The sequence below is a fragment of the Heloderma suspectum genome, chromosome 2 (genome assembly GCF_057233095.1).
Source record: "Heloderma suspectum isolate Gila_16-S chromosome 2, 16-S_ref, whole genome shotgun sequence".
NCBI classification, from domain to species: Eukaryota; Metazoa; Chordata; class Lepidosauria; order Squamata; family Helodermatidae; genus Heloderma; species Heloderma suspectum.
Genome location: NC_139459.1, coordinates 294137757 through 294146987, shown reverse-complemented (window position 1 = coordinate 294146987; position 9231 = coordinate 294137757).

Genomic DNA, 9231 nt, shown 5'->3' with positions numbered 1-9231 from the left:
TAGCAATAGGGGGCCATTATCCCCTGAATCTATTCTGTTCCTTTGACACAATCTTTTAATTAACATCTCTTTTTATGGTGGCCTTTTATGCTAATATTTCAGAATGGCAATTCTTTTCTGGAGTCTTTTTCACTGCTGGTTGCTTAATTATGTTTGCTACTTAGGGTTTAATTAAAAACAGAAGCATAACATTCAGAAGCTAAGGGTGCAATCCTATGCATGTTTAGAGACCGAAAAGGTCCTACAACTCCCAGCATTACCCAGCCTGCATGGCTGGCTGGGGAATGCTGGGAGTTGTAGGACTGATTATGCATAGGATTGCACCTTAAGCTGATGAAGCTTTCCCTAGCAGGATAGCAAAACCTTCATCTGCTAAATTTCTACATGCTGGGTTGCTGTTGTTAAAGGCAAAGGGACAGGACCTTTGAAAAAGATGCATTGCCGATCTTACCACATGTTTTTAAAGCATCCTAATAAATACAAAGAAGCAGAAGCATCTGACAAACATTTGCAGAATGAAAAAAATGCCATTTTGACTGCAGTCTTACAAAGCATTATATGTGGGAATGTTCCTTTGACTTCTGTGGGATTTAGGCATGTGTTCAGAATCACAGGCTCTATCTCAAAATCCATCTGAATTGTGCGGAACCATTATATGGCCAAGAATATGACAAATTTTAAACCAAATCATTATGTTCTAGTCTGACATTCTTGAAAACACATATTCCTGTTTACAGTCCAACAGTTGCATCCAATGACAGCTTTGTGCTAGTCCAGGGGTGCACAACCTACGACCCTTCAAGGGTGACCTGTCCTCCCTCCTCTAATTTCCCACTACCACTGATTTCCCCACCACCTGTACCCTCCATTCCCTCCCGCAGGGATCTGCATATAGATTGCTCTTTCCCAGCATTGGGTCTCTTCACAATGCTAATCTCTCTCTCTCTTTCAATGGACACAGAGGAGACTGTGAAAGCCCTGAACCATTGTGTGGATGCAGTGAGGAATTGGATGTGGGCAGTTCTGCTAACCAGTAGACAAGCCAACCCATGATTGGGGGTACAGCTTATTCTGGATGCAATTTTACTCCCTCCAAAGGATCAGGTCCACAGCTTGGTGGGGTGCTCTTGGACTTAGCATTTCTCCCGGAGGGTTAGGTGGCTGCTGTGGCCAGGAGTGCCTTTGCCCAGCTTCAACTGGTAGGCCAGCTATGCCCCTTCTTGGGGAAGGTGGGTCTGGCCACAGCATTCCATGCTTTAATTACTTCTCATCTAGATCAATAATGTATTAATAATGTGATGGTCACTTTCAGTGCTTTCTGCATTTAATTTCCTTCTGACCTCACTGTTTACAATTCTCTCTCCCCAGCTGTACCATATGTACTGCATATAAATCTAAAACTCTCTATAACACCCCATGCATCTGATGAAGTGGGCCACAGTCCACAAAAGCTTATGTAACACATTTGTTAGTCTTTAAGGTGCTGCAAGCCTCTTAATTATTTTTTATTCTTTTATTTTATTGTTGTGTTGCTTTAAATTGAAAATTTAACATCTCTTTTCTAGTGGGCAGAAAAGCGATGTATAATTGTGTTTAACAATACTATTACTAATAATAAGGTCACATAGTAGTCACAGATAAGGTTTTCTCTCATATTCTTTCAACACTGTATGCTCTTTTCTCACTGCATTGAGAAAACTGCAATAATTTCAGTGTATCTTATGTGCATGAAAACTACAGTCTTATGTATGGTGGGATAATTCAGCATCTGGAAAGTGAAGACAGTACAGCGGTGATAGTTTTCTCTCAACTGGTCTTACACAGCAGCCAGGCTCTACTCTCATAGATACATGAATTGTACAATACTAAACCTTGTGTCAGAGAATTTACTAGAAGTTTGAAGCAATTTTGCACTGCATTATTAACTAAAGGTGATTCCCTAAGCAGGATTCTCCCATCATGCAACTTGACATTTCAGACAAAAAGCACAAGCATTTGAATAAACAGAAAGGGGGTGTCTTGCAGCATGCAAAGAAATCTTCTTTGCCTTCTTCGCTGCCCCATAGAGATTCATTACAAGAATCTCCAAGGAGTCTTACTTAGTACTTTAAGTGGAAAACATTCTGGGAACCTGTACTGCTTACATCTCTTTTATCTTAAGGTCTTTATCTCTTAGAAGGTGGCATGACTGAAATCAGAAACCTAATTCCACTATGGGAGGAAAACATACAACTATTGATTTCTATAATCTGGCCATGCAGAAAAAGAGTTGTTCTTTTTATAGCACAGAAGCTGCTTTAGTGTTCATATCTTAGTGATGCTCCCAGCTGCTGCAAATGCAAGGCTTAGATGCTTCGGAAATGCATCATATAATATTACAATTCTCACAGTCTCATGTAGTTCAGGTTCACATCTCTTTTTGCCATTCATGTAGTTGAAATTTACTATTAAAATAATAGTATTGGTTAGTCCTATTTTCCATTTTTTGAAAATAAGACATTCGCAGCCCAAACTTACATATTCAGAGGAAAGTCTCATTGCATCCAATGGAGCTTACTCCCTCCTGAGTGTGTTTAGGGTTGCAGCTTCACAGCACAATCCTATGCATTTCTCCTCAGAAGTATGTCCCATTGATTTCAATGAGACTTACGCCCAGCTAAGTGCATACGATTGTAGGCTCAGGCTCTTTCAGAAAATTACACTGTACTTCTCATCCAGGGCCAGCGTCAAGGGTCAGCATGGTTGAGCACCTGCCAAGGGCCCATATGCCAGCAGGAGCCCAGTGACAAGAGCCCTCTGGAGTTGCTGTTCCTCTTCATCATTGTTCATCTGCCTCTCATTCTGGTCCAGACATTAGTGGTAGTGAGATGGAGCAGTAGCCTACTTGCTTACTGGTTCTCTGCCTGCCAAACAAGCAAGTGGTGGCAATGATGAGAAAGAGGATGAGGACAGTAGCAGCTGGTGATTATGACAGTGAGAAGATAGTCACCGAGGCAGTGGGCCATTGAGGGTGCCTTGCCCAAGGGCCCTCAAAAACCTGGAGCCAGCACTGTTCTCATCCTTGCCTTACTTGATAGTCATAATTGCACAACTCTAATGAAAAGCTGCCTGTGGATAGAGAACTATTTGATTAAAGGTATAATTAGATTCGGTGGACTTACTTAAAGCACATGCTAAGAGTGCATATCACAACCTGCAGGGAATATCTGTGTACCAGAAAGGTGGTACAGCAGTACAATAAATAAACAGAAACAAATCAAATTGCATTCAGTGCTGTCAATGTGGTGATACGCAAATGCTTTTAGAAGCATGTGGCAAATTAACAAGGGGAGGAAATGGAAAATGCTTAATGAGGCAAAATATAAATGGAACTGCTATGGTTTCTTGCTTTCACTCCTTTCCCCAAATCACATCTTGCATAAAGGCATACTTAAAAATATATAGAGAGAACTGTATAACATTCTTAGTCAAATACAATAAAACGGCTATACTTCGTTAGTCACTAGACTTTATGTACATAGGGGGTCATCATGCTCATGTGAATTGCTGCCAGAAAAGGGGGGACATGCCAAGTCAGGTACTATTTCCTCCATATGGCTGAGTTTGTACCATCTGAAGCAGCTGTAAGTATATAGTGGCCTTAGAACCTCTGCATTCAGAACTTATGTTGAAGATGGCATCTTCTGGTTGTAGATAGATTCTCCTTAAAATTTCCTGAATGAAGCACAGCAATTGCATGACAAAAGCCTTGTTTGGATGGAAGCACCTTGGGTTTTCTTATGTCAATGGCACATTGATTTCATCATTCATTTGGGATGGGAAAACAAGCAATGTTCAAGCTCAAGGTTCTCCATTTTCCACCTTGGTGCTCTCAGAGGAGAGTGTCTTTTTGTTTTTCAAATAGGAAAAATGTATATTTTCCAAGCACTTTCCTCCCATTGCATTTCCCAAATGTGCGCTCCCCCCATCATTTAAAATGTAAAATGCATCTTCTTTTTTAAAAAAGGTGCATTTTAAAGTATGCAGTTTTCAAAAAGTACACAATTTATGAACGTGATAAGCTCGAGAATATGTTAGTTTTTATTGAAAAATGTGTTCATGTTCAGGATTGTGAGTGGGGCATTTTCATCTATTTCTTGAACAGCAACAAAATTCTTGTATATCCGTACCATTAACCCCTGCTGACTTAAACTGCAGTGTCCTCTTTTGATCAGAAGTGTACCACTAGACCTTAATTGTTCCTTTCTGTTGCTAGATGCCTCCTTGCTTCAAACATTGCTTTTCTTTGGAGGCAAGGAAGAGAGCCATTTGCTGTCTCTCCACTGGGCTGTGTAGGCCAAATGTATTGTTGCTGGTTGTTTTCTTTATGAATTTTTGCTGTTTTATAACTATATTGGTTTTTATTATATGGGATTTTATTGTTGTTAAGGTGCCTTAGGAGGGCTCCTGTCTTGAAAGGTGTCCTAGAAGTATTTTAAATGCATTTTATTTAAAATAAATAAATATTTAATTTTTGCTATGTCTGCTAGGATGCATAGGTTCAAATATATATATATATATATATATATATATATATATGTGTGTGTGTGTGTGAATTAAGTGTGTGTGTGTGTGTAGTCTTTAATTTAACATTTAAAATTAGCAATTAGAAGTATGATTTGAATGTAATTAATGTAACTAATGATTCATTCCTATATATTGCTTTTAGTATTTTCCATTAATTAATTTGAGCCAAGGCTGAACATATAAGCAAATTGCATTTTTTCAAACTTAAAAAAAAAATAAATCAACAACTCTGAGTTGTTAGAGCTGTGAATTATAAACAAAGTGAATATGTTTGTCTATGAGAAGTACTAACTGAAAAATCTTTTTTTCATAATCCTAAAGTATTCCCCAAATCAGACCTATATAGAACACATTTTCCACTGGGAACCCTATACGTTATTTCATTTTTAAAATGCAGAGCTAAAATTAGCATCTTGTAATTAATTTTGTGAAATTAATGCATAAAGGACATGAGGAAAAAATTCACAGAGGGAAACCACAAGCTGCCAAGTAACTTTGAAACCTTATTCCCGCTTTCCATGAATTAGCATTTCAGATATCCATTTATATAGAGCAACTCTGCAATTATCTTTTAATCGGAATAATTTAAAATAAATTATATTGCTTGCCTAGCATGTGATTAAAATTGTTATGATGAAATGAATAAAGGGAATGAGATTTACTTTTCAATGATTATATAATATCAGGTGAAAATAGAAACTTTCAGTTAGTCCCACCCCCCTTTTCTGATAGTAGTAACCTATGCAGATCATAGTTGGAGGGGCTTAGTTTTCATACTGCTATGTCCCAAACAGCATTGAGTACTTACTTGCTTTTCTTCTCTCCCACCCCACCCCCAAGAGAGCAAGGAGGTTATGTAATTCTCTTGCCCATAGGAGGATGGAAGCAATAACTCTTCTTCTCACATTTCTGTGGGAAAGACCAATACCTTATCTTCTTGCCTCCTATTCTGGTTTACTTTGATCATAATTCCTTCACCCAGTGTTACAGGTAGGCAAGTTTAGTCACTGCACTTAATGGTCTTTTGGATCTCACAGTTAGATGGCCATGATATTTATCTTCTCCACTCCCCACCCACCATTCCATGCTTCACAACTGTTTCTACAAAAAGATCAGCTATAAGCTAGTAATAAAAGTTAATGGTGCCGTGTCAGCAGTGTGTAATGCTGGTGTAGTGCCATGAACTTGCCAAGGAAGGACTTTCTTCCATTTGAACATATCTGCTGTGCCAATGCTTGATCAAAATGCCGTTGTGCAATAAAGAGAGACAGATCTGATCCCTCACTGCACCAAGCTCAGAACCAACATCCCCTGTTGATTCAGAGCACCCCATTAAGTTCAGTGGGGCTTACTCCCAAGTAAGTGTGCTGAGGATTGCAGGCTTACATCATGATCTTCTGTCTACTCAAAATCAAGTCCCATTGAGTTCAATAGGGCTTACTCTCAAGTAAGTGTGCCTAGGGCTGCAGACTAACACAGCACAATCTTACATCTACTCAGAAGTAAGCTGTAGCTTTCCTGGGGCCCGTGAGGGAACAGTACAGCACAAGTTAAGTGACAAAAACAAGACTCCCACCCTCCTTTGCACACATGCCAGGGAGGGAGGGGGGTGCTTCCTTGATTCATACCCCATGTCTGCCATGTGAAAGAGCCCATCCTAATCCCGCAAAGAAAACGAAAGCAGAAAGCCCCTGTAAGGAAGTGGGGTTTGCTTAATGCAGAGACACCCAACATGCCAGGCTCATTACATGAATGCAATTAATGTCCTGATTTTTTGTTGTGCAAATAGCAGGCATGGAAAAGCCTGAGCAGGCTCAGGACATCCAGGAGGTTTCACTCTTGAGGCCCAGGGGGCGAAGGGCTCCCCCTTCTGGGATGAGGCAAGGCTTGGGGTATGGTCAGAGGGGTTATCGGGGGTGGGGGAGGTGAGACATCCATGCAGTGCTGGCTCCAGATTTTGAGAGACCCTTGGGCAAGATACTATCAGTGGGGAGCACCCTTCAGTGAGTCTGTCTTCTTACAGTCTGTCATTGTTTCCAGCTCTTCCTCCTCCTCAATGCCACCACCTGCCAAACAGAGAATGAACGAGCAAATAGGCAGTATCATGTGCTGCTGCTCCTTCTCACCACCACCATTGCCTGGGACAGAGTGAGAGGCAGATGAACAAGCAGGTTAGAATGGCGTAGAGGTACAGCTGCTCCAGGGGGCTCTTGTCAGTGGACCCCTGATGGAATGTGGGCCTTTGGCAGGTGCCTGGCCATACCTAACCTTTAGTATTTATTTATTTATTGCATTTATATCCCGCCTTTTTTCCTCTTGCAAGGAACCGAAGGCACCTTACATTATCTTCCTCCTTCTCCTCTCCATTTTATCCTCACGACAACAACCCTGTGAGGTAGGTTGGGCTGAGGGTCTGTGACTGGCCCAAAGTCACCCATTGAGCTTCCACGGCTGAGTGAACTAGAACGCAGATCTCCCAGATCTTGGTCCCAACACTCTCACCACTACACCACACTGGCCCTCAGTGTCTAACGTTGATGTCAACCCTGCAGGAGACAAGGCATATCAGGCTGCCTTGGGACTACAGTGGCTTTGTCCAGCGCCTCAGTTGTCCTACACTTCTTTCTCTGAGGAGGTCTCTGTGGAATCTGCCTCAGGTGGGATCCTGACAAGCCATTTCTGAGATATGAAAAACCATTAAGCAAGTTGTGGTGATGGTCACTAACGTATATGGCTTTAAGAGGTGATTAGACAATGTAATAGATCTAATCATGATGGCCACATGGAAGACTTCCCAAGATTTTGAGGTAGTATGCCATTGGATCCTAATTGCTAAGGGGCAACAACAGGAGAAGGGTATTGCCTTCATGTCATGCTTGTGGGCTTCCAAGAGGCATCTGGTTGGCCACTGTGGGAAGCAGAGTGCTGGATTGGATAGTCCTTTGGTATGATCCAGCAGAGCTCTTTCTTATGAGAAAAAACTGGATGGGTGTCCTGGTTTGATCCTGACAAAATTGTAATATCCAGGAATTGGGGCCAGAAACACTGATCTACTAGCATCTTATTTCTACCAGGTTAGCAAAATACTCACAGAGACAGGATTATTCCATGTCCAGTACCTATAGGCTACTAACTAACCTATAGGCTACTAACTGTAACACTGTAAGTATTATGCCAGCCTGCTAGAAATAAGAAGTTTTCTAAATCCTTTCTCCTCAGTCCAAACCTTCTGAAGAATTAGATAAATTACTTTAAGCCTATAGCATGCATATTTAAAGATGGTTCACTAACAGGATGAATATATTTTGAGATAAAGTTGTTTAACCTTTTTTCATAATTACATGTTAGAATTCACTAATTCACATTGCTCTCCAAAGAGAAAAAAGGCTTGGAAACAATGTATTTTAGTAACTTCCAGAAATTTAAATTGAACAACTATTCTAAATTTCTGTAAACTATTTCTATTAAGATCTTTAAGGGCGCAATCCTATGGAGATAGTCAGCCTCCAAACCCTATACTTAGTTATAGGGTGCCTGCAGATGGAGGGCGCCTAGCAGTACCAATGAGAAGGCATTGTGCAGCTATTCTGTCTTTTCTTTCTTAACAGATTGTCTGCAGTAAGGTAAAAGATGGAAGAAGAACCAGATGTGACAGCAGGTGGTCACCATTTGTAATTCCCCCTCCTTCCCCCCCAGCCTCAGATGGAACGCTTTCCACGACAGTGTCACTAAGATGTGGCTGCTACCACTGCCATTACCAGATATGCTGCACTCCTTGGCCAGGGGAGAAGATGAGTAACTGGCAGTGGTGGCAGCAGCAGCATGGGCCAGAGGGGGCAGGACCCCAATTTGGGGGAGCAGCCTTTGTTTGCTTGCCTCAGGCAACATGGCTTGGGCCAACTTTGCTTGTAATAGTGTACGCCTGTTATTGAGTGGCAGATGAGCTAGCAAAGGATACTGACTTCACTTTCACTGATTCAAGGAGTAGCAAAGCAATGGTCATAATGCTAATGCCATAGAATTGTACTGCAAATATTGATTAGCACAATTCAGTTGCCTAGGTGTGTAGTAATGTGTATTTGTATCCACTGAATACAGTGCCTCCCAACAGGTGACAAATGATGTCACAGTCGAACCATGAACTTTCTGTTGCTAAGGGAGGCACTTGGATCTAATCAAACACAGCCAACAGTGTGCACGGCTTTGGGTGATGAACACAGGGGTTGGTTCTTATGCCCATGGAGCACCTTTTAAGACCCAAACCAGCAAGAGGACTCATGTACAAACCTGTTTCCAGATGCAAACATCTTTGCTGAAATTTGACAACTATGTTTTTTTTCAAGCCCTCAGGCATGCACTCCCATGGTCAAACATAATGTATGAACTGGGTAATTATGAATGTGGCTGGCAATAATTAGCTGATTGAAACAGCATTTTTTCCAGAGGCCATGATCCCAGTAATTGATTCTGCCCATATTTGTAATTGAGTGGTACACATTTTACATTTTTTTATGTGAATGCATACCAAGAGATTATCAGGATTGCTTGCAGGGATTAAAAATAGACTGTGTTTACTAGCTCCTTCTCATGTGCCTATTGTATATAACAAACTTCCTGATGTAATTCAGGTTCAAATCTATTCACTATTTACTCCAGGGGTGTCAA